Below are 25162 nucleotides of genomic sequence, written 5' to 3' on the forward strand. Positions count from 1 at the left end.
TGATAACAAGACCCTTGAAATGATTGTAATTTAAAAAAATACTTTATACTAAATACATTATACACAAACAAAAATTCCAGAATTCTATACCAAAATTACTAATATTTTTGATTGAACTGAATCATCTTGTTAAGACATTATCCCTAGTGAATAACAAAAACAATAACATCTTCCTTCTCATTATCATGAGATTCCGAGTGAATACAATTGCACTATAATTGTTTTTATTTTTTTTTATTATTTATTTGTATGTATTTAGTATTTTCTTGTTTATTTTTTTTATACCTTTAATAAAAACTTTCTAAAAACTTTAAAGTTTATAACTGTGTTTTGTTTTGTTAGACATGTTTGATGTTGCGATGTAAGTTGCTGATAATTTTGTATTATGAATTAAAAAATATATATATTTAAGAAAAATAAATATATATATATAAATATATAAAAATAAATATAAATAAAAATCTATATAAAATCAGACTACATTATTATATTTCCTTGAAAAATTGGCGTATTATGACGTGGTAATAATGTAATGCAGCTTAATAGTAAAACGACACCTTTGCGTCATAGTGGTTGGCAGGCATATAACGTGGAGAGGATGGAATTTGTGTTTTCAGGTCATGTCCAAAATAAAATAGCCAAACGCTGTATGCCACTATTTGTGTTTACGTGTAAAAATGCTTTGATTATAATTGACTGCCACAAGGTTGCGCTATTTACTAATAAGTAGGCTCCAACTCTATAACCAACAACCCCAAATAGACAATGAACGTGATGCGAAATGATTTTACAGCCAAATGTAGCTAGGAACTGTTATACCACAAAAACACAACTGCGTATTTCTGAGCAGCGCTGTTGTTTCTTCGAGACATTGCTGCGACAGCACTTATTGCATTTTTTTTGCAATGAACATTACTAACGCGTCTATGTTATGGTTGTAGAACACTGCCCTTCACATGTTACTATCGGTACTACAACAACCATGCTCGCACAGGCGCATTGCGGCGTGAGACCGTTTGCTAAGCGCAGCGCGGTGGTTTCGCCTGGCTTGTGTGATCGGACTCCGGAGAGGGCATTCCTGGCAACGTTTGCGAGCGAGATAGAAACAAGCAGTCCACTATATTGTTCGATCAATGTTTCCCCTCGGATTGGGGATTTCTAACGGGATATAAGTTCTTCGAAAGTGCGAGAACGTCGAGAGGTAAGAAAACACTCCCAAGTCGTATTTCAAAAGTAGTTTTGAGTAATAGTTCGGGCTCCTCAACAAACATTGAAAAGTGGCGAGTCGGCTAGCGGGGTAAACGTTTCGCTACCATTGCTCACTGCTTGCAACTGGCCAGCGGAGAGCTATAACTTCATTCCTGCTATGCAGCCAACAACTTGCATACCACGGGTTCTTTTTTTTTTTTATCGTCGTTGCACCTTTCTAAACACGCAGAGGATATACGTCTCACCTAGACCCATATTAATCCGTTAACTAGTTAAAAACACGGTACATCGGCCTCAGAAATCATGTTTTATTAACTAAAAAAAAAAAGCCCGATCCTTCCTGGTCCGCCGTCTTTCCAATACGCAGGCGCATAGTAATTTTTGCATACTCCGGGTTTGTACTTTCTCTACTTGATTTAATCACACTTGTAAAGGCCAAGCGGCTGTGGTAAAATGACAAGTTCCAGACAATGGAACAATCGTCTCCTTAAGTGAAACGCAGCAACATTTGGGAATGTAAACCAAGCCTAGTTTGATCGAGCTTAGAATTTTGAAAAGTGCTGCAGTAGAAAGTTGCTAATGTGGGTTCATTTTTGTTTTGATTGAATTGCCCACAAAACACAGTTTTCTTTAGGGGATTTGTGTTGGGTAGTTTCGTGTTTGGCAGCCTACGACAAAAATGTTTTGGTGTTGTGTGATTCACGGGTAAATCTTACAAACGAGCTAGTTAACCAACTAGGTCACTGAAAGTGGTTGTGCCTAGTATGGGTGACTCTGGCTAGCATGCTAACTAGCTAAATCATTTTATTAACTAAAGCCATCATAAGTGGTTATTAACTAAAGCCCTCATTTCATTCAATCAATCATCTTTCATTCAACCATAGAAACTTAAACCTCCAAAGTTCACCAATATTTGCAAGCCATGCTGACCTGTTCGTACACATTAGTGTCAATGCTGATCAGCTGTCATTGTGACATGTTAAGGTCAGTTGTGTCTGCCACCTGACCAATCTTATCTGTTAGGCAGTTGTAGTTTCCCCTTAACTCTGAAATTGAGTTTGTGTGACGTTAAAATATCCTCTTGATTCAAAGATATCCATCTACTTTGTTCAAAGTCATCTGGTGGGTGGGTGGGTGTGCGTGCAGTGGGAGGGAGGGGGGGTGAAACGTCTACATGTGGTATATTAGTCCACATGCCTGTGCAGTGGGAACGGGGGAGGGGGTGAAACGTATACATGTTGTATATTAGTCCACATGCCTGTGCACTGAATGCCGCAGGAAATAACACATCAAATATTAGGATAGACCTTTCATGCAGAGGGCAGCATAGATATGACGGTGCTTAACAATTTATTTTGGTTGCTTTCTCTCCGTGACTAATAGAATAACGATAATGCCAGTACCGGCGAGAAAAGGTCAAGTCCACTAACTTCCCTGCTTTCTGAGAACAGAGGGTTTCAGATCAGCTCAATAATGTTACACTAATCACTTCTGCAGTTTCCTCAGGGGCCTATTCACTTAATAGGAAATGACGTTAGAAAGGCAATGCGTGCTTGTGAAGTTCTGAATAACACAGTTAAAGTTGATTAACCACGACCAGGTGCCTCTAATTCCAACTTCAGATCCCCTCATTCATCCCTACTGCTTCAACTTTACAGGTGCCTCTAATTCCAACTTCAGATCCCCTCATTCATCCCTACTGCTTCAACTTTACAGGTGCCTCTAATTCCAACTTCAGATCCCCTCATTCATCCCTACTGCTTCAACTTTACAGGTGCCTCTAATTCCAACTTCAGATCCCCTCATTCATCCCTACTGCTTCAACTTTACAGGTGCCTCTAATTCCAACTTCAGATCCCCTCATTCATCCCTACTGCTTCAACTTTACAGGTGCCTCTAATTCCAACTTCAGATCCCCTCATTCATCCCTACTGCTTCAACTTTACAGGTGCCTCTAATTCCAACTTCAGATCCCCTCATTCATCCCTACTGCTTCAACTTTACAGGTGCCTCTAATTCCAACTTCAGATCCCCTCATTCATCCCTACTGCTTCAACTTTACAGGTGCCTATCACTGAACGATAGAAGTGTTTTAATTGAGACACTTCGTTTTTGGATCATTTCCATCAGGGAATTTCTATCAATGTCTCACAACAGTGGTGAAACTAACCAATACACATTTTAGTACTATTTTATTTCTTCATTCTGTGCTGCAAAAATATTTTGACTAAAGTTCTTGAATCAAAACCTGAACTAAGAGGTGATATTATGCCATTTTACATGCTTTGGGATATTTATTTAGATGACTAGTTATTGTTGCTGAATTGCTACATTTGATAGTTATATTTTGGTTTAGTCCATTTCATATAGGCTACTGTATGCTGCCTTGATTGCCTTTCAAAGATAACATTTCTGTACGGCTTTAAAATAATTAGTGACTTAAATCACCTCTGGAGAGAAAAGCTTAACTTTTAAATTAAAAATAAATAAATGTAAAAGCAGCATGTTTTGGTTGAACAAAATGTTATATTTATGATATTAATTCTCTGTGGTTACTTGGGACCCCGTAGTAGTGCTTCCCAATGTAGTTCCAAAATGATCTTGATGAATATGCCGTAGTTTCTTGCCGTCTCTGTGATTAGGCTTACATTATAAATAAAGTAAAAAGACTTTAAAATACAAAGGGAATTGTATCTGGGTGACCCCCGTTGCATTCTAACCTGTAAACCTAATGATTCACGCACCCCTCTCATTGATGACTCATCGAACTCATGTGTTTTTTGTTTTTGTTTTTGTTGAAGATAAAGACCACTGATTCAACTGGTTCTCAAGGGTACACTCTTACATGCTGACCAAACCGGCATCGCTCACACGTTTATTTTTGTTCACCCACACCAGAAGCGGTCAGGACACGCTGGTTGAAATATCAAAACAAACTCTGAACCAATTATATTCACAGGCCGAAAAGCATTAAACATTTAAGGCAATTTAGCTAGCTTGCTGTTGCTAGCTAATTTGTCCTGGTGTTGCTAGCTAACTTGTCCTGAGATATAAACATTGGGTTGTTATTTTGCCTGAAATGCACAAGGTCCTCTACTCCGACAATTCATCCACAGATAAAACTAGAAACCTCATTTGTTTCTTGTCATCTCTCCTCCTTCCTACATGCTTCTTTTTCCATTTTGGACTTTTATATGGCGGTTGGTAACCAACTTTACGGTGCATTACTACAACCGACAGGAGTGTGGATGTCAGTTCACCTTTCAATCACCCACGTGGGTATATGCTCCTAAAAACCAATAAGGAAATTTGAGAGGCAGGACTTGCAGCGCATCGAGCGTCAAATAGAACCAACTTCTATTTTAACGCCTAGCCATGCAGACGCTCGCTGTCGCTGCAATGATTGAATAACATGTATGTGTAAATGTATTTTTGCAAGCCTCACGCCCCCCGACGAGAGCGGTGTGGTCAGCATGTTATTCAGCTGTTGAGTTAAAACAATTTTCATCAAATGAATCGAACATGGCTTGAGTGTCGGGTGTCTTCTCTAAAAGTAGACTACACAAGCCCTATCGATTTGATTTCTTTATCTTCCACTTAGTATTTTTCCCGTTTCAGCTATTCCAACAGCACAGTTTGAGTCTTAATAACCACCACACGGGTAGTCCTCCCTCTGTTTTGTCATTTTAGATCTATACTGTTTCTTGCCAGGTTTCTCCCTGACCCCTGGGGACGTCCTGGTTAAATAAAGGTTAATAGAAATGAACAATATACTGCACAGCGTCACATAAGATGAGGCCGACAGACTGATCCATCATGCTCATTAGTGTAGCATCACAGCTCCGAGAGGAGGAAGCAAGCCTCGGGCTAGGGATACCATCTGGCCCTCATCATGCTGGAGAGAGCATCGTACGTCTGTGCATTTGTTGTTGTTGTTGTTGATTTGAGCACATATCGCTCACATCCAGAGTAAATAAATCAAGTGTTTATCTGCGATTGACGTTGTGATCTTACAATATAAATACACGACATGCAATCGGCATTAACCCACCTGCACCAGTGTTGCTCACAGAATCTCTTTGAAGTATTGGCCGTCCCTTGAAGCCCGTCTGTGACTCAGCATGTATGACAGTTTCAACAGTTTGAGTTATATAAAAAAGGAGCAGGATGTTCGTTAAAATTAGGATCTACTTTATGGCTTCTTTACTGTCATAAAACATCATCCCCCTCTCCTCACTCCCTCAGGCACGAGCCCCCGAGGTGTTTTATAGATTCACTTTTCGGGTAGGGAGGGAGAGCGAGCACTTCTCCCAGACCCAGTGGTTATTCCCCTGCAGGCTTTCCCCAGGCCTGTTTGACTGGGGTAAATATAGCCTGTTGGTTTTAGCTGGAGGATAAACACAGATGTTGAGTAGACCTTCCTCGCCACAGAACAGTGTCCTCCCTGCACTGAGAGAGGGAGAAATGTCCCACTGTCCACAAAGCTTTTAAACAGAGTTATCAGACTTAGTAAGGTTGCCGTTAGGGCTATACGTCTCTACAACCGGGGTTTTTCTGTATGAAAGGGGGCTTAGGTGGTGGGTGTGGTAGGGTGTTTGGCAATGGGTGGGCGGCGAGGCTGAATTTGATTGATTTTCTTTTTTTTTGGACCAATTTCCTGCAACTCCACAAGTCCATGTAGCAGATTATGGACCCTAACAGATATTTATGTATACTGAGCCAAAATATAAATGCACCATGTAATAATTTTAAAGATTTGACTGAGTTACAGTTCATATAAGGAAATCAGTCTATTTTAAATAAATTCATTAGGCCCTAATCTATGGATTTCACATGAATGGGAATACAGATATGCATCTGTTGGTCACAAATACCTTCAAAAAAAGGTAGGGGCGTGGATCAGAAAACCAGTCAGTATCTGGTGTGACCACCTTTGCCTCATGCAGTGTGACACATTTCCTTCGCAAATAGTTGGTCAGGCTGTTGATTGTGGCCTGTGGAATGTTGTCCCATTCCTCTTCAATGACTGTGCGAAGTTGCTAGATTTTGGCGGGAACTGGGACACGCTGTCGTAGACGTCGATCCAGAGCATCCCAAACATTCTCAATGGGTGACATGTCTGGTGAGTATGCAGGCCATGGAAGAACTGGGACATTTTCAGCATCCAGGAATTGTGTACAGATCCTTGTGACATGGGGCCGTGCATTATCATGCTGAAACATGAGGTGATGGCGGTGGATGAATGGCACGACATTGGGCCTCAGGAACTAGTCACGGTATCTCTGTGCATTCAAATAATTAAGCAATAAGGCCCGAGGGAGTGTGGTATATGGCCAATATACCAAGGCTAAGGGTTGTTCTTACGCACGACGCAACGCAGAGTGCCTGGATACAGCCCTTAGCTGCGGTATATTGGCCATATATCACAAACCACAGAGGTACTGTATTGCTATTATAAACTGTTTACCAACGTAAGTTAGAGCATTAAAAATAACTTTTGTCATAGCCGTGGTATATGGTCTGATATACCGCGGCTGTCAGCCAATCAGCATTCAGGGCTCGAACCACCCAGTTTTTATAATAACTAATATTCATGAGTTCTAACTTGAACAATTATTTGTTAGTTTATAAATGTACAATTTATGCTCCCTGCATATAAAAACCACAAAGACTGATGGAAAGTCCTGAACGCTAGATGGTCATGGTCACATGGTCACATGGTGGAGGAACATATTGCCTGTAGCTTACTGTATGTCCATTGTAAGCTTGTGGCCACCAAGTGGCATTTTCACTTTTTAGTATGGAAAACAGCTGTGAGGATTTGTTTTTAGAATTTTTACAACATATTGACACAATTACAATCTTTATAGAATAAAAATCAAATGTAATCAATTCCATGTGAAAAACATATTTGACTCAACATTAGCAAGCCAGCAGTAGATGAAGCAGAATGTGAATTCGTTCCTCCCTCTCTCCCTGGTTTTAGCTTGCGGCTATCGCTATGTAGCTGGCTAGGTTTAGGATATTTACTAGCCCATTCCAGTGAGTAGGCAATGTTAGTGACATATGGCAGTACACAAACAAAATCTTGCTCACTTATTTTGCCAACTAGAAAGAAATAGCCACAAAGTCATTACGAAACAGAGGAACACAATAGCAAGCTATAGCAAGCTAATGTTAGTTGCTACGTCTTCAACAAGAAACAACTGTGATCAACATTGATCCTATGTTAAAAAAATAAACTTTCTCATTGAGCAAAATCCACAATCTACCCCTCCAAAGAATGACTGGCTCCAGGGTTACTAAGAAATGCCACCAGATCTGCGTTCGGATCCATGGCAGAAGCGTCTCATTACAATTTAGCTCGCACTAGGCAGGCCTTATAGAAAACTCCCTCTGAGCCACAGACCGGCCCATTTACATTCCGTTCCTAAAATCTGCCATCAGTCCAGTGTATGGAATATCTTCGAGATGCCCTAGCCCATAGCAGATGTCAGAATAAAATTCTGCTGGAGGTGTCGTATAAACCCGTGCAGATCCATCCGACTAGCCATCCACACACACAATTTTGGCCCCAGCCATAAGGCTGTATACAGTAAGTGACCTTCGTCGTGGCTAAAACTACTCTTTCCCATAGGCTTGTACAACCGTTTAAGTCGGAAGTTTACATACACTTTATCCAAATACATTTAAACTCAGTTTTTCACTAATCCTAGTAAATAATTTCTGTCTTAGGTCAGTTAGGATCACCACTTTTTTTTAAGAATGTGAAATGTCAGAATAATAGTGGAGCTTTTATTTCTTTCATCACATTCCCAGTGGGTCAGAAGTTTACATACACTCTATTACTATTCGGTAGTATTGCTTTTATATGGTTAAACTTGGGTCAAATGTTTCGGGTAGCCTTCCCACAAGCTTCCCATAATAAGTTGGGTGAATTTTGGCCCATTCCTCCTGACAGAGCTGGTGTAACTGAGTCAGGTTTGTAGGCCTCCTTGCTCGCACACGCTTTTTCAGTTTTGTCCACATTGTTTCTATAGGATTGAGGACAGGGCTTTCTGATGGCCACTCAATACCTTGACTTTGTTGTCCTTAAGCCATTTTGCCACAACTTTGGAAGTGTGTTTGGGGTCATTGTCCATTTGGAAGACCCATTTGTGACTGAGCTTTAACTTCCTGACTGATGTCTTGAGATGTTGCTTCAATAAATCCACAATTTTCCTCCCTCATGAAGCCATCTATTTTGTGAAGTGCACCAGCTCCTCCTGCAGCAAAGCACCCACACAACATGATGCTGCCACCCCTGTGCCTCACGGTTGGGAGGGTGTTCTTCGGCTTCCATGCCTCCCCCTTTTTCCTCCAAACATAACGATGGTCATTATGGCCAAGCAGTTCTATTTTTGTTTCATCAGACCAGAGGACTTTTCTCTGAAAAGTACGATCTTTGTACCATGTGCAGTTGCAAACCTCAGTATGGCTTTTTTTATGGCGGTTTTGGAGCAGTGGCTTCTTCCTTGCTGAGCGAACCTTTCAGGTTATGTCGATATAGGACTCGTTTTACTGTGGATATAGATACTTTTGTACCTGTTTCCTCCAGCATCTTCCCATGGTCCTTTGCTGTTGTTCTGGGATTGATTTGCACATTTCGCACCAAAGTACGTTCATCTCTAGGAGACAGAACGCGTCTCCTTCCTGAGCGGTATGACGGCTGCGTGGTCCCATGGTGTTTATACTTACATATTATTGTTTGTACAGATGAATGTGGTACCTTCAGGCGTTTGGAAATTGCTCCCAAGGATGAACCAGACTTGTGAAGATCTACCATATTTTTCCTCTGAGGTCTTGGCTGATTTCTTTTGATTTTCCCATGATGTCAAGCAAAGAGGCACTGAGTTTGAAGGTAGGCCTTGAAAAACATCCACAGCTACACCTCCAATTGACTCAGGCTAATTGACATCATTTATCAGAAGATTCTAAAGCCATAATTTTCTGTAACTTTCCAAGCTGTTTAAAGGCACAGTCAACTTAGTCTATGTTAACTTCTTTGTGATACAGTGAATTATAAGTGAAATAATCTGTCTGTAAACAATTGTTGGAAAAACTACTTATCATGAACAAAGTAGATGTCCTAACTGACTTGCCAAAACCATAGTTTGTTAATGAGACATTTGTGGAGTGGTTGAAAAACAAGTTTGAATGACTTTAATTATATTGAAAGTTTTTTTTCTTCAATAGAGTGATCAGAGGCATGCAGCTATAGTTTTTCACAGAAAAAATACTCTATATACATAAGTATGTGTACACCCCTTCAAATGAGTGGTCTTGGCTATTTCAGCCACCAGTTGCTGACAGATATATAAAATCGAGCACACCGCCATGCAATCTCCATAGACAAACATTGACAGTAGAATAGCCCTACTGAAGAGCTCAGTGACTTTCAACGTGGCACTGTCATAGGATGCCACCTTTCCAACAAGTCCGGTTGTATAGTTTCTGCCCTGATAGAGCTGCCCCATTTATGCTGTTATTGTGAAGTGGAAACGTCTAGGAGCAACAATGGCTCAGCTGCAAATTGGTAGTCCAGACAAGCTCACAGAACGGGATCGCCGGGTGCTGAAGCACGTAGCGCGTACAAATCGCCTGTCCTCGGTTGCACACTCACTACCGAGTTCCAAACTGTCCCTGGAAGCAACGTCAGCACTATAACTGTTTGTCTGGAGCACACAAGTCTAAGATCACCATGCACAATGCCAAGCGTTGGCTAGAGGGGTGTAAAGCTCACGCCATTGGACTCTGGAGCAGTGGAAACACATTCTCTGGGGGCGGTGAAATCATGCTTCACCATCTGGCAGTCCGATGAACGAATCTGGGTTTGGCGGATGCCAGGACAATGCTACCTGCCAGAATACTTAGTGCCAACTGTAAAGTTTGGTGGAGGAGGAGTAATGTTCTGGAGCTGTTTTTCATGGTTTGGGCTAGGCCCCTTGGTTCCAGTGGGATATCTTAATGCTATAGCATGCAATGACATTCTAGAGATGATTCTGTGCTTCCAACTTTGTGGCAACAGTTTTGGGAAAGGCCTTTTCCTGTTTCATGGCAATGCCCCCGTGAAAAAAGAGAGGCCCATATAGAACTGTTTTTTTTTTTTTAGATTGGTGTGGAAGAAATTGACTGGCCTGCACAGAGCCCTGACATCAAGCCCATAGAACACCATTGGTATGAAAGCAGACTGCGATCCTGGTCTAATCTTCTAACATCAGTGCCCGACCTCACTAACGCTCTTGTGGCTGAATGGGAGCAAGTCTCCGTGGTGTTCCAACATCTAGTGGAAAATCTTCCCAGAAGAGCGGAGGCTGTTATAGCAGCAAAGGGAGAGCAAACTGTGTATATTAATCCCCATGATTTTGGAATGAGGTATTCGACGAGCAGGTGTCCACATACGCTTGGTCATGTAGTGTATATTAGTGCAACGCATTCGGCAGAAAATAGCTTTGTTCATCAGGTGACAACAGAAGTGCAGCACTGTTTGGCTAGCAGCCACACCAGTAAATTAACTCGTGAAAAAGCAAGGTATTTTTTTTGTTGTTGCAAAAAACAGAGTCCGATACATTTCCTAATGTTTTGTTTCAGAATTGTTCTACTTCATATTCATCATCTCCAGCACCACCCCAACATCAACATATGTGAAAATGGTACCTTTCTAGGTTTAGTCGTAGAGAAGGGTTTCCAATGACGTCGTATGATTTGCTGTGATTTTGACCAATTGCGAGTAGGCGTTGCCTGCTAATTGGTTGACGTCATTGAAAGCACTTATCTTTCTCTACAAAACATAGAATCGTGCCATTTCCGTTGATGTTGGGCTGGTGCTGGAGATGGTAAATATGACATTTCCCTTCAATCTTTCATTATCCCCGAGGAAAAGTAGGCAACACAGAGAAAAGTACCAGACAAAAGTAACGACACATTAGTCGGAGCGCTGTCTGCTGATCGAGCACCCCTTAGTGAATTCTCAAGAGTGCAGAAAGGGCAACTGAAGCACAAAATTAACCTGAGCAGATATTGAAATAAGAAGCATTTTAGAAAAAACAGCAAGACATTTCTGCATGGGAAAAACTCAGGATTCTGCATTAACGCGACCCCCTGCGTTGTTAGGTTAGATACGGTAAGACTGGGGAAAACATCTTCACACCCCAAGAGCCACATGAAAGAATAGGTCTGCCTCCTTGAGGTCATCTCAGAGTTCTCACGCTGTAGTCAAGGCCAAACATGTAGGAGTGACTCGGTCAGAGAAGGCTATAAGCCCAGGCCTGGAATAACAAATGTCAAGCTAAAATGCCCTCGGCCCTTGCTGGTGTGCTGTTTTTAACATGAATTGATTTCTGACCCCTTATACCCTCCTTGGTTCTAATTAGGTCATTCACATTTCGAAACCCGATGCTGTGCTAAATCAATAGAACAGGTAGATGAGCAAATCACGCATGCAGATCCCCTGGCAAAGCATTTCCCCAACCCCTTGGGATATGTGGGTGCAACTCAGGCCCCCTTGATTTGTTGTTCCACACGTTCTTATTTTCTTCTGTATTTGCCTCTGCTGTTTCCACCGAGAAGCGCTAGCAAAGCCTAGCTGTCTTTATTTCACCCGTTCTCTAGCTCTCTCTCTAACCGTGCTCGTGCACATGGAGCCGTAATGGACAGGGCCGTGTGCGAGTTAAGATGTGAGGGGACTTCCACAAAGAGCCCTGTCACGCAGAGAGTGAAATGTTCTATAGAGGAGGAATTCCTGGATAAAGGGAAAAGGAAACAGCGGATTCTCTCTCTTTTATGTGTTGAGGAGGGGTCGACGTTAGACTTGTACACCCCCCACACACATGGTCGGGGATCACCATGTTGTCACTCATTGGTAGAGCTTCGAGAAGTGCAAAGCTGCTTCGACCCGGGTTACTTGAGTGAATGACTGGCAGCGTTTGATGGAGTTGCCCGTGATTGTGTTCAGGAGTGTTGAAGTGATGTGTGTGTGTGTGTGTGTGTGTTTGCATGCTGGTTTGCTCACTGGATGAAGAGAGGGCAGCAGGACATCTGATCTTTGCTCGGTACCATCTGTGTTTCATTGGGAGATGAGTTGTTTGGCTCTTGCTTGCCCTGGCCCTTCCCATTGCGTGAGTGGAGGTCCGGCTTGAGGACAGGAAGTGAGTGCGCTCAGGGAAGTAAGTGAGTGTGTACTGGTCTGTGTGGTCAGGGCGATGACTGTCGCTATGAATCAGACAGTAGGCATGACTAGAATCCAGCTGGTCAGGATATAATAAAATACATCCTCAACTATTCCATTTATGGTTCAAGCGACGTTTTTTAAGTATGTATTGATAACATTTTGGAATGGATGAATGGGTACAACCCAACAGCACCCGGAAAGCTGTGGTCATTTGCTTAATTCCACTTCCTCTGTCTCTGAGGATGTTTCCGTTTTGGAGCTGGCCAGTCACACCCATGTCTATCTGCTCATCCTTATCCCCCCCCCCCCCCTTTCATTCTCTATTTTCACTCTCCCTCTCTCTTTTGCTCTGGAATGTGTCTAGAGGCGAAGGTCCCTCCCACCCTGTATGTGTTTGTGCAGTCCAGTCCACCTCCCCACTGTTCAGATTCTGTCTCCACTGTAGAGTCATTGTTTTAATGTGAAGTGGGTGTAGCATGTGGTCATTCCACGAATGCCATTTGGACAGATTTTATGGTACTGTACCAGTGTGTGCATTTTTTTCCTCCCCATTTCGAAATCCGATTTGGTGTGATGGAGCTGCTGCAAAGGCCATGTGGTTATACTATATAGTATGTTCAGGAAGAGAAGGGGTGTTTCTGAGAGAGACGCAGGCTGTTTGTTGTTTCGGCGGGTGGGGCTGTTGTCTCTCCTAATGATGTGTGTGTGCATGTCTCTCTGGGCCAGTGGCGGTACACTAATGATGACAAATGTCTGTGAATATGTGTATGAGGGAAAGAGAGAAATAATTGTGCACTGTTGACACCTTTTTGTTCCTTGTCCCCTTGGAGTGGGCCTGAGAGTGATGGCGTGAGGGAAGTTGTGTTTTTTTCCCCTCTAGAACAGTAGACCCTGTTATCATCGTGGGAGAGAGAGATTGGCTAATAAACCCAGACAGAGAGGTAGCGGGACGGAGAGGAGGGCGGATGAAAGGAGGTGTAAAAGGATGTCTGTAGCCAGCCCAGAGGTCAAACCGAGCCAGCCCAGAGGCCATACCAGCCCCTACAGTAAGGGTGTAACGGTACACGTATTCGTACTGAACGGGGACCTCTGTTCGGGTTCACACTGTGAACCTGAATGAATACATCAAAAGTTTTTTTTAAATACACTAGCCCTATAGGCTATACCTACGCTGTGTTCTATGCCATTGGCTGTTGATTAAATCTGATCTGCAAAAACTCTGTAGGTTATTCCGTTAAAACAACTACAGCCTATACACATGTTGTAATCAAAATTCTAATCTTAAATGGCACATTTCAAACTATCCTTTTGCGAGGCGCAGCCGGGAACTAGTTTTGTACGGTGGGGGGGGGTTGATAAATTAGAATAGGAGGGTCCTCCATCATCGTTTAACTCTCCAGTTTGGGAAAATGTTTGACTCTGTAGTAGATTACAACCGCGATGGACAGAGAGTTGTGGATAAAACACGAGCAGTATGTCGCCGCTGCTCTGAGAATGGCCTATGCGGAGTGGCGCGTGTAGCTTGTTGTTGTTGTTGGCCAATCAAAGCGGCACTACAGTGATAGTGCCTCAGTGTGTGGCAAAGCAAGTTAGGAGATCATCTAATCAATGGAAGATGGAGTTACAAAGTTAAAGAAGGACATGCTACAGCGACCAAGAGCCAACTAGGCTGCTATTTTAATAATCTGAATGGAGTTGTTGTTATTGGTAACTGTAGGACTGGTAGAAAGTGCATGCAGCCTCAAATAGCTTAGCTAACTATCTTCTCTGTAACTAGGCTAGTCAGTTAAAGAACACATTCTTATTTTCAATGACGGCCTAGGAACAGTAGGTTAACTGCCGTGTTCAGGGGCAGAACGACAGATTCTTACCATGTCAGCTCGGGGGATTTGATCTTGCAACCTTAACGGTTACAAATCCAACGCTCTAACCACTAGGCTACCTGCCGCCCCTACACTCTAACCACTAGGCTACCTGCCGCCCCTACACTCTAACCACTAGGCTACCTGCCGCCCCTACACTCTAACCACTAGGCTACCTGCCGCACCAGGTTTTGATGCAGTCAAGACAGGTACTACACTATATATACAAAGTATGTGGACACGCCTTCAAATGGATGGATTTGGTTATTTCAGCCACACCTGTTGCTGACAGGTGTATAGCACACAGCCATGCAATCTCCATAGACAAACATTGGCAGTAGAATGGCCTTACTGAAGAGCTCAGTGACTTTCAACATGGCACCATGATAGGATGGTCTGTTCGTCCAATTTCTGCCCTGCTAGAGCTGCCCCCGGTCAACTGTAAGTGCTGTTATTGTGAAGTGGAAACGTCTAGGAACAACGCCCAGCCGTGAAGTGGTAGGCCACACAAGCTCACAGAACGGGACCGCAGAGTGCTGAACCGTGTAGTGTGTAAAAATAATCTTCCCTTGGTTGCAACACTCACTACAGAGTTCCAAACTGCCTCTGGAAGCAACGTTCGTCGTGAATGTCATGAAATGGGTTTCCATGGCCGCGTAGCCGCCCACAAGCCTAAGATCACCATGCACAATACTAAGCGTCAGCTGGAGTTCTGTAAAGCTCGTAGCCATCGGACTCTGGAGCAGTGGATACTCGTTCTCTGGAGTGATGAATCACGCTTCACCGTTTGGCCGTCCGGTGGACGAATCTGGGCTTGGCGGATGCCAGGAGAATACTACCTGCTCGAATGCGTAGTGCCCACTGTAAAGTTTGGTGGACAAGGAATAATGGTCGGGACTTTTTTTTGATAGTTCGGACTAGGAAAATCTTAACACTTCAGCATACAATGATATACTAGACAATTCTGTGCTTCCAACTTTGTGGCAACAGTTTGGGGAAGGCCCTTTCCTGTTTCAGCATGACAATGCCCCCATACACAAAGCGAGGTCCATACAGAAATGGTTTGTCGAGATTGGTGTGGAAGAACTTGACCGGCCTGCACAGAGCCCTGGCCTCAACCCCATCGAACACCGACTGCGAGCCAGGTCTAATCGCCCAACATCCGTGCTCGACCTCACTAATGCTTGTGGCTGAATGGAAGCAAGTTCCAACATCATGTGGAAAGCCTTCCCAGAAGAGTTATAGCAGAAAAGGAATGTCTTGTTTGACGAGCAGGTGTCCACATACTTCTGGTCATGTCGTGTACGTAATCATGTTGGATGATAAATTACCGAGCTATAACAAGCTAGAAGTTAGTCTATGGTTGGTTGCTGTCTCTGTCTCTCCTCCCTCCACCTCGTGTCACTCACTCACAGTACACACAGCGCAAGGACACGCCTCTGCCTGTTAGAGCGTCTCGCCCCGGTGATTTATCAGCTCTGGTTAACAAAGTAGCTTACAAATTGACTTCTGCTGCTTCCCTCACTCTGACTTGACCGGGTCTGGATCTGACCAGATCTATACGGAACTGGTCTAGTTATCCTCTGGTCCGTTCAGAACAGGTCTCTAATGTATATCGGATCCGGGTGGGAAAGCCCCAGGTCCATTTCGGAATGTGTCTGACTTTTTGACCCGTGAAGTCCTCCTCTACTTTAGAGGCCCAACATAACAATCCCTGTCACAACAGACAATGCAAGGAACGTTTTATAGTTTCGCAAATAAAGTTAGCCAAATAAACAAATGAACTATAGTAACTGTTGACATGAAAGACACATTGGAGGAGGAGAGTGTGAATGAACCCCTAAAGGAAAAAGTGAGCGGCTAGAATGAATGTGTGAGTGGAGGAAATGTGCTTTTGTCCTTTCCCTGTTCTTCTCCTGAGAGGGAGAGGGTGTGTGCTTGGTTTAGCAGGGCAATTCAGTGGCTCCCCTCCCATCGGGCTGAATGGGAGCACTCTGAAAAGGGTGAGGACAGGACACAGACAAACACAGAGCATGTATTGTCTATCACAGTAACCAGGTGACATGACACACTCTGAAGGTCACTTCCATTACTCCACCCCTAAATAAAACGGGCTTGGCCCACTTACAGAATATCAAACACTCAGCTAGGGATGTGGCTGGTCACAACGTTTCTTCAGCGGTTTCACGTTAATTGACCATTGATTAACAAACACATTTAGCCTCCCCTGGCGTCCACACACAGCCTACATGCCACTGATGCAGACGTTTGGAACATCTGCATTTTAAAATGTCTAATACATCCATGTAATCTAGCCTACACCTTCACAATAAATCCAGTATTTATTTTAGACCGATCTAAAGCATGATGTGAAGGAAAATTTCAGAAGGACAGAATAGCATACTCTGAGTTGTCCTGATCTGGCTATGCCAAATGGCTGTGGGCTACACTAGTTCGTTCAGCAGACAAGATTTACTTAGAATTCCATGGCATTATTTTATAGTATGACGAATACAACAGGGATGTAAACTAGTCACCTTTTCAGGTTTCATGGATCGAATTCTCCGTTAGCTAGCCAGAGAAATGTTGAGCAACAACAACACATCTGATCAAGTAATTGAGTTTATGGTGTGAAAATTAGCTGGCTAGTAAAGTCATACAGCTAGCGTGAGCTAGCTAACGTCACAACATCAGATGAGCTAACGTTAGTAACCTAATCAATCCGCTGTAGTATTTACCGGAAAACGACTCCTTGCCGCTCCTCAAATTATGACGCGTTGGTTGCTTACTTGACCCTGGCAATCTGTGTGAAATGTTAACTAGCTAACGAGCTCACCACTATCTGTTAACCACATACTGTGAAAACATTTAGTTAATTTTCAGAATGAGAGAATTAGGTGACAATGAGGCGTTGCTTGGTAGACAAGTGGATTCAGGGATCAAGTGTAGCTGGAGCTGGGCCTGGCTTAAGCTGGATGTCACTATAGATGTGGAAGGAACACCACACATTTTCCCCTCTTTCTCACTTTTGCTGGCACATTGTAGAACAGATGTCCACAGGCAGAAAGTGTACAATGTAAACATGTGCAGTGTAGCCCATAGTGTTTTTGTTGTGTTGAAGTTGACAGTAACACGTGTGTGAGTGAGGGGGGGGGGGGGATTTTTGTACTCAGTGAATGTTATTTTTTCACACGTAGACTTGTGCACTTGATCGATGTCTATAGTGGCCACTATAATAGAGCAAATTCTATTTCTACTTTAAGATGTTTTTTTTCCCATGTGCAATATGTGTGTGTGGTCACAAGCGTTCTATTATAAAAGCTGTCATGGCTAACTGCAATATCATATTCTTTGTTGTGTAATTAGTTTCTCCCTAGCAGGGATTTTTTTGCATGTTTCAGTGCAACAAAAAAAAGTGTCACCTTTTGGGCCCTCAGCAGTTTGCATCCCTGATACAATTGAACAAAGCAGAATAAAATAACGGATTTTCTCCAAACGATTTGAGGGATGCGGCTATTCTGTGTTGAGCGGTTAACAAGAAATAGGTATATTCCTATATGCTTCATTTAGAGTTGTTAATGTAACTTTAGTTGTTCTACAAACGTTGCATATATATGTTTTAATTTTTAATACATTGTAATTCTGCGTGACGTGACTCTGATGATTATTTAAAAACCGTTGCTTAATGGGCATGAGCTGTGCTTAGTTTTTCCCGCAGGCTGTACACACTACATCAGTCTCTCATTCACAATTTGACAAGTACTTGATGAGCCGAGAATTTCACGGTTGCATTCCCTTTGTGTGGCTGTAATGCACCCTAAAAAAATGATTTAAATATAGTAGGCCTAACCTATAGAAAGCTGATGGCCTCTACTAAAAAGAGGATCCCATCACGCTGTTTTCTTGTGCAATCGCATAGCCTATAGAAATGTTGTGCAACATGATCTCATGGGCTCTCATGAAGTGTTAGATACATTTTTCGATTACATTTGCATTGATGTCAGAGAGCTGAGAGGGACAATGGAGCCCTGCGTACCAGGCAGTTAGCAAGTTTAGTAGGCTACTAATGACCAGCAGCAGCATCAAGAGCTCGGAGAAGCCTAATTACCGTGACTAAACGGTCACGTGGAATTTGACTGCCTTCATGACCGCCGGTGTGGCGGTAATACGGTCACCGCTACAGACCTACACCCAGCGTCCTCGCCACTTAGGCATGATCCTCTCAGCTTTTCCCTCTAAAAGTTGCATGAATTCACTCTACACAGACACCTAAAACTCGCACACACTTGCGTGCATTCACATTTACTTTCATGCAGTTCTCTCTTTTGCAAACCCTTGGACACATTAACACACACACACACACACACACTCGTGTTTTTCCAGTGGTTCCCATGTCTGGATTTTACTGGAATGTTGGCATCCACACGGGGAGCCTCTAGGCAGTGTCTTTCTCTTGTTTTCTCTAGCCCCCCTTAACTCTCCTTTTCTCACTCATTAGACAAATGGTTTCACTGAGGTCAGGCCACATGCTGTTGTCTGTTCAGTGGGACGTGTACCTGTGTCTTTGCAAGTGCAATGGTCGTCTGCTCATGAATACGGCACCACCAGGCCGTAGGCTCACACCATACTACCCTTGGCTAATCGAGCGGGTTTATTGCGTCAGAGGGACACACCTTTACCGGGCTATTACCGACCAAATTCCATTTCAGAGATGCCTGAGATGGCTCTGGGGGGGGGGGGGGGGGGGCCTTCCCTTTGATGCTGTGAGCTTAGAATCAACAAGCAGACATCAGTAATCGTGGTTGCTCTGTATTAGAAACACATGCTGCGGAGAGGAGAGTTTGATTTTAAAAGGGCATCGACCCTTGGACACTGAAGGGTGGGTGTTGACAGCTCTGGGTTCTGAGTTCTGTCTCTACATTAGCCTGTCAGATAAGGGCTTTGTAAGAGCATACAAAACTAGAAGTACACACACACACACACACACACAGAGTGCTCCTCTGCATTGGAAAAAGCCACACCTTGCTCCTGGTATCTTTCACCAAAGACTGCCTATATATCACTGTCTGAATAGACCTCAGCTCACCACCTGCCTCTGTTCACCTGGCCAGGATAAGGGAGTGGTGTGTGTGCGCTAGGCCTCGTTTGTATGTCTGCGTGTGTAACGGTGCTAAAGCTGTGCTGTGCCACGGGGAGTCATTTTTAGCGCCGTTTGCTTGGTTTTAATGCCCATGCTGCATTCTTCATATCTCGTTATAGATTCCGTTTGTAAAAGTGTCATTTTTTTCTCTCTCTTTTTCTTCTTCTAATGATTCCGTTCAGTCTCAATAGTGCTACTGCACTCGGTTTGCCTTGCTTTGGCAGGCAAGCCCAGACTGCTGCTCTGTGCTCAGGGGTTTTGGACATGTAACCAAGGCAGCTGTGAAGCAGCACTACAGTTACAGTATGTTGCCAAGCTGTTTTAGCAACAGCAGGGGAGATGTCTGTGTTGTGTAACAGTCTTTGAAGACACATGTGTGAGGGACTAAGTTGGTGTGTCTGTACTGTGTGTGTGTGTGTGTTTCGTATTGGGAGCTGCGTGGGCACAGAGTGTGTACCGAGTGATGACGACACACAAGTTGAACGGTACACAGTCAGCATAACTCTGGTCCCTGGGACTGGGAACAGGCAGACTGGGGAGGGTGAAGGTCTCCACTGGGCCAGCCTGGCCCCGGCTTTCACACATTTAGGTTAGGTGTGAGCGAGGAAGAGCAGGCCCTAGTAAAACCCGTAACACCTGGGTGCAAGGCAGTTGTGGCTGTGTTTTTTTCTGTGCTTCTCTCTGCATGTGTGTGTCAAAGTGTGTGTCTAGGTGTCGTTACACCTAATTAATCGGAAAACCGGGGCCTCCTGTAGTCGCGCTGCTTCACTGGACTCTCGGGGTAAGGCCTGGCAGACACAGAGGAGGAGGGCAAGAGCAGAGAGATTATGAAGCGAGGGATCTGTTTTAACACTTGGGGGGTGGGTCTCCTGCCAAAACGATTTTAATCCTCAAGCCAACGGGTTTTTGCTTACCGATCGTGCTCTCGTCCAACTTCCTTTTGGGGTTTGTGTGCGTTTGTTTGCGGCCGTGTTTGTGAAGCGTGTTCGTATACGCGCTATGTGCACAGCTTGTCTGGTTGTTTCCTAGCGAAGAGCCCCGATGTGGTTTTGGAGTGAGCCTCCCCTCCCCGTTGGTTCTTCTACACAAACGGGCAGGCAGACGTGTTTATTTACCCTGGTCCCTGCAGGGCTGGCATCTGCCCTGGGAGCCAGTATACCGCATGGAGCCCCAGCCTCGTCTCTTCATTGGTTTTTCCCACTTTGTGTCTGTTTTCCTCGCCGTGCTGGGCTCACAGTTAATAAATGCATGCTCGTTCCACAACGTTCTTTTGCATTCTGTCTTTTTCTTTCCTTCTATGTAGACGGTTGCCAGGGTAATGAGTGGTAGTGCCGTACCCGAACTGAACCGCGCACGCATTGTTAGGACGGCCTATGATTATTGCCAAAGACGTTAGCCTACCCAACCCAGCGTCGATAGCCCAATCTGACATTGTGAGTGTGGGGTGCTCACACATCAGTGGAGATTTGATGGAAGGAGCAGAGGCTTGGAGGGGCGATTCAGTAGCAAGGGCCCGTCACTGTGGGTTTTACGTCTCGGCGTGGCGCGGCACGGCTCCTCCGCAGAGTCCCGCCGGAATCCGGGCCGGCCCTGTTTTCCCGAGCAGCCCCGGGACGTGCTCCATATCGCTCTCTCTTTCTCCACGTCGATCTCTCGGCCTCCCTCTCCCCTCCGCTCCCACCGAGGCTAAGGAGGAGCACGTAACAGGGGTAATCTGACAGGAGAGAGGGAAAGACTGGGAGAAAGAGAGCGAAAGAGACCGGGGGAACAAGGGCGAGGTTTTGCCTGGGGGAACAAGGCGGGTTGCCCTGCTTGTGTGAGAAAGCCTTGGCGAAGTTGTTTGTTCATGCCAAAACTCTGTTTTTGAAAGTGGGGCTTGGGGAGAGAGAGCACGGTGGACAGCATAGCATTCTACAGGCTGAAAGGGGATCGGGCAGGCGTGAACTTTTTGTCAGCATCTACAGCAACGTCTCCTCCGACGACTTCTTACACCAATTTGTAACACTGAGCCGAGCTAAGTTAGAGCTAAGTTAGAGCTAAGTTAGAGCTAAGTTAGAGCTAAGTTAGAGCTAAGTTAGAGCTCTAGTCATATTGGGACCTGCGTCATCGCCCTGTCTGACGCTCCATGTTGGGATGGCACAGCATGGCTCTGTTGGCAAGACAGATGGCCTGGTGCTGGCTACCTCAGGGATGGACTGTCCAGACAGACCCTATTACCATCTCACCTAGGGGTCTCTATGCCATGGCAGCTTCACCATACCTAGAACTAATGCCCAAATTCAGGTCTTCCCCAACCGCCCTAACCCTAGCTCTGCAAGGACTGAATCGGGATTAGGCTCTTTGGAATTTTCACCTTGCTGCCAACACCCGGGGCTGTCTCTATTTAAAGAAACACGGAACTCACAGTTAACCTAAAAGGATTTGGAGCTGTCTTGCCATAAGCAGTGATTTTTGTTCTCCACAGAGTAACAGGCTGGAGTGGTTGCACTGTGGCTTTGGACACTGGATCCAGCCTTTTGAGTTGGAGTCCAAGGTGATGTGGTCTAGCAGTACAGAGGCTGAGCCCAGCCTGCCCACAGTCAATATTGGCTTTTGTGAGTGCCTGCCTTCTGGCGTGAGAACAAACAAACTGGAAAATGTCTTTTGAGGGAGAAATGGGAGAGGGAGAGATGGATTTTCTTTCAATCCTTTCCCAACGTGAGGCTTTCCTCTCTGTGTACTGTCCCCTTGTGGCAGCTGTCACGAGAGAGAGAGAGATGTGACGTGACACCTGTTCCTAATGTTCTTCAGGTCTGCATTTATAAAACACTTGATGCTAACCACAGCTCTAAGTGGTGAGTGTTTTTTTTTTTTGTTGATTGCATTAGTTGACAGCTCTCACAGGTTTTCCTGTGTACATGCATGAGTGTGTGTGGTTAAAATGTTTGCGTCGTGAAAACCGCTTGCTTGGGCGACGGCCACCCATTGAGCCCTGGGCAGTATGTTTGTCTCACTCACTCACTCTGTCCAGCTGGCTGCCCGAGAGAGTGAAGGATGTAAAGAGTCTGTACAGCAGAGTCAAGGAGGTGTAGAGGAAGCAGCGGAGGGAAGAGTTGGCGAGTGAAGGATATAGTGTGGGGGGGGTACAGAGAGGGCAATGAATAGTAAAGGGTGTGGTGGTAAAAGTGTGTCCCGGTTTCCACGGCAACATAAAAGAGACCAGCCAGTCTCGTAAACTACACGTGCCAGAGATGCTTTGAAGGGAACCTCTCCACTGCAGCCCCTTCCTCTGCCTGGGCCTTCCTCTGCCTGGGCGTTCCTCTGCCTGGGCCTTCCTCTGCCTGGGCCTTCCTCTGCCTGGGCCTTCCTCTGCCTGGGCCTTCCTCTGTCTGGGCCTTCCTCTGCCTGGGCGTTCCTCTGCCTGGGCGTTCCTCTGCCTGGGCCTTCCTCTGCCTGGGCCTTCCTCTGCCTGGGCGTGCTTGTCAGGCCGCAAGTAATGATCACCTTGCCCATCTGAGGCGATCAGAAGGGCAGGCCTGAGCCAAATGCTTCTCCCACCTACAAGCCCGTGGAAAACGTGTAATGTTTTATAGTTTTGTGCGTGTCTGCGTCACGGCCAGAAATGAACGCAATTCTCCCACCGCAAAGATTGAACCCTTGTGTGGTTGAACCTCCGCCTTATTTACTCCCGGGAATCAATTAGGCTCTTGTGTGTCCGCTGGTGTTCTTACAGTTGTACTTCTTCCGTCAGTTAGAGCAGACCGGGTGGCTTTGTTTGGAGACGAGTGCTGGGTCTGTTTTGCACATGTTCGCATGGGGGTGATCCCACGGTGGGTAGGGGTGGAGGACACGGACACACACCGCCCCATCGGCTGTCCGGCTGCCGCGTTAATAAGTCAGAGGCTGACCTCAGTGTTTTCATGCTATCGTCCCCATCTGTGATTACCCTCTGTGCTTGGCCATGATGCGGCGGCTTTGTGCCACCGAGCACTGCAATTGTCTCCACCTCTGTTGGGTCAGGGTGGAGGTGTTTACAGGGGTTGCCAAGTCGTTTGTGTAGTGACGACATTTGCGTACTGGCTTGAATAGGTAGCTTGGGAGTGAGTGGGATGCCAGAAGCCTTTTGAATCAATACAGTCCCACATGTTCTTAGCTGTTGTGAGATTGACTGTGACAGCGTAGAGGGTTATATTTCGTGGCTTCCCCTTCCCACTATTTTTCATTTCTCTGGCCTGTCCTCTCCCTTCATCTCAATCTCTCTACCCTGTCTGTGGCTTAGCCCCCTTCCTAAAGCTATTTTTCTCTCTATATATTTTTCTCTCTCTCTCTCTCTCTCTCTCTCTCTCTCTCTCTCTCTCTCTCTCTCTCTCTCTCTCTCTCTCTCTCTCTCTCTCTCTCTCTCTCTCTCTCTCTCTCTCTCTCTCTCTCTCTCTCTCTCTCTCTCTCTCTCTCTCTCTCTCTCTCTCTCTCTCTCTCTCTCTCTCTCTCTCTCTCTCTCTCTCTCTCTCTCTCTCTCTCTCTCTCTCTCTGTCTGTCTGTCTGTCTGTCTGTCTGTCTGTCTGTCTGTCTGTATCAATTCAATTCAAGGGGCTTTATTGGCATGGGAAACATGTGTTAACATTGCCAAAGCAAGTGAGGTAGATAATATACAAAAGTTAAGTAAACAATACAAATTAACAGTAAACATTACACATACAGAAGTTTCAAAACAATAAAGACATTACAAATGTATTTCTCTCTCTGTATCTCAATTCAATTCAATGGACTTTTTTGACATGGCAAGTTCATTATTACTTACATTGTCAAAGTATCTCTCGCTCGCTCTCTCTCTCTCTCTGTATCTCTCTGTATCTCTCTCTCTCTCTCTGTATCTCTCTCTATCTCTCTCTCTGTATCTCTCTGTATCTCTCTCTATCTCTCTCTGTATCTCTCTCTGTATCTCTCTCTCTGTATCTCTCTGTAGCTCTCTCTCTCTAACTCTCTCTCTGTAGCTCTCTCTCTCTCTGTAGCTTTCTGTATCTCTCTCTCTGTATCTCTCTCTGTATCTCTCTCTCTCTGTATCTCTCTCTGTATCTCTCTCTCTCTAACTCTCTCTCTGTAGCTCTCTCTCTGTAGCTTTCTGTATCTCTCTCTCTCTCTTTCTCTCTTTCTCTCTCTCTCTCTCTCTCTCAGGACAAGTGAGTAGATAATAAACAAAAGTGAAATAAACAACCAAAATTAACAGTAAACATTACACCCACCAAACTTCCAAAATAATATATAGTGTTGTAATGATGTTAAAGTACAAAAGGGAAAATAAATAAACATAAATATGGGTTGTATAGACAATTCTTCACTGGTTGCCCTTTTCTTGTGGCAACAGGTCATATGTCTTACTGCTGTGATATTGTGGTATTTCACCCAGTAGAGTTGATCAAAATTGTGTTTGTTTTCAAATTTGTAATCTGAGGGACATATGCGTCTCTATGTTCATACATTTGGCAGGAAGTTAGGAAGTGCAGCTCAGTTTCCACCTCATTTTGTGGGCAGTGTGCACATAGCCTGTCTTCTCTTGAGAGCCAGGTCTGCCTACGGCGGCCTTTCTTAATAGCAAGACTATACTCACTGAGTCTGTACATAGTCTAAGCTTTCCTTTGTTTTGGGTCAGTCACAGTGGTCAGATATTCTGCCACTGTGTACTCTCTGTTGAGGGCCAAATAGCGTTCTAGTTTGCTCATTTTTTTTGTTAATTACTTGACAAATTGGAAAGAATTATCGTTTTGT

General features: G+C 44.6%; 1 protein-coding gene across 1 annotated transcript in view; it reads left to right on the forward strand.

The window, feature by feature from the left end:
- The first annotated feature begins 994 nt into the window (after nt 1–994).
- The window catches only part of sipa1l3 (signal-induced proliferation-associated 1 like 3), a 100188-nt gene continuing 76020 nt past the window's right edge, over nt 995–25162 (forward strand). Inside the window, 1 exon segment of the mRNA XM_065000192.1 lies at nt 995–1201. The gene's annotated coding sequence lies outside the window, so the exon portion shown is untranslated.

This window comes from Oncorhynchus nerka, linkage group LG14 (assembly GCF_034236695.1).
Source record: "Oncorhynchus nerka isolate Pitt River linkage group LG14, Oner_Uvic_2.0, whole genome shotgun sequence".
NCBI lineage: Eukaryota > Metazoa > Chordata > Actinopteri > Salmoniformes > Salmonidae > Oncorhynchus > Oncorhynchus nerka.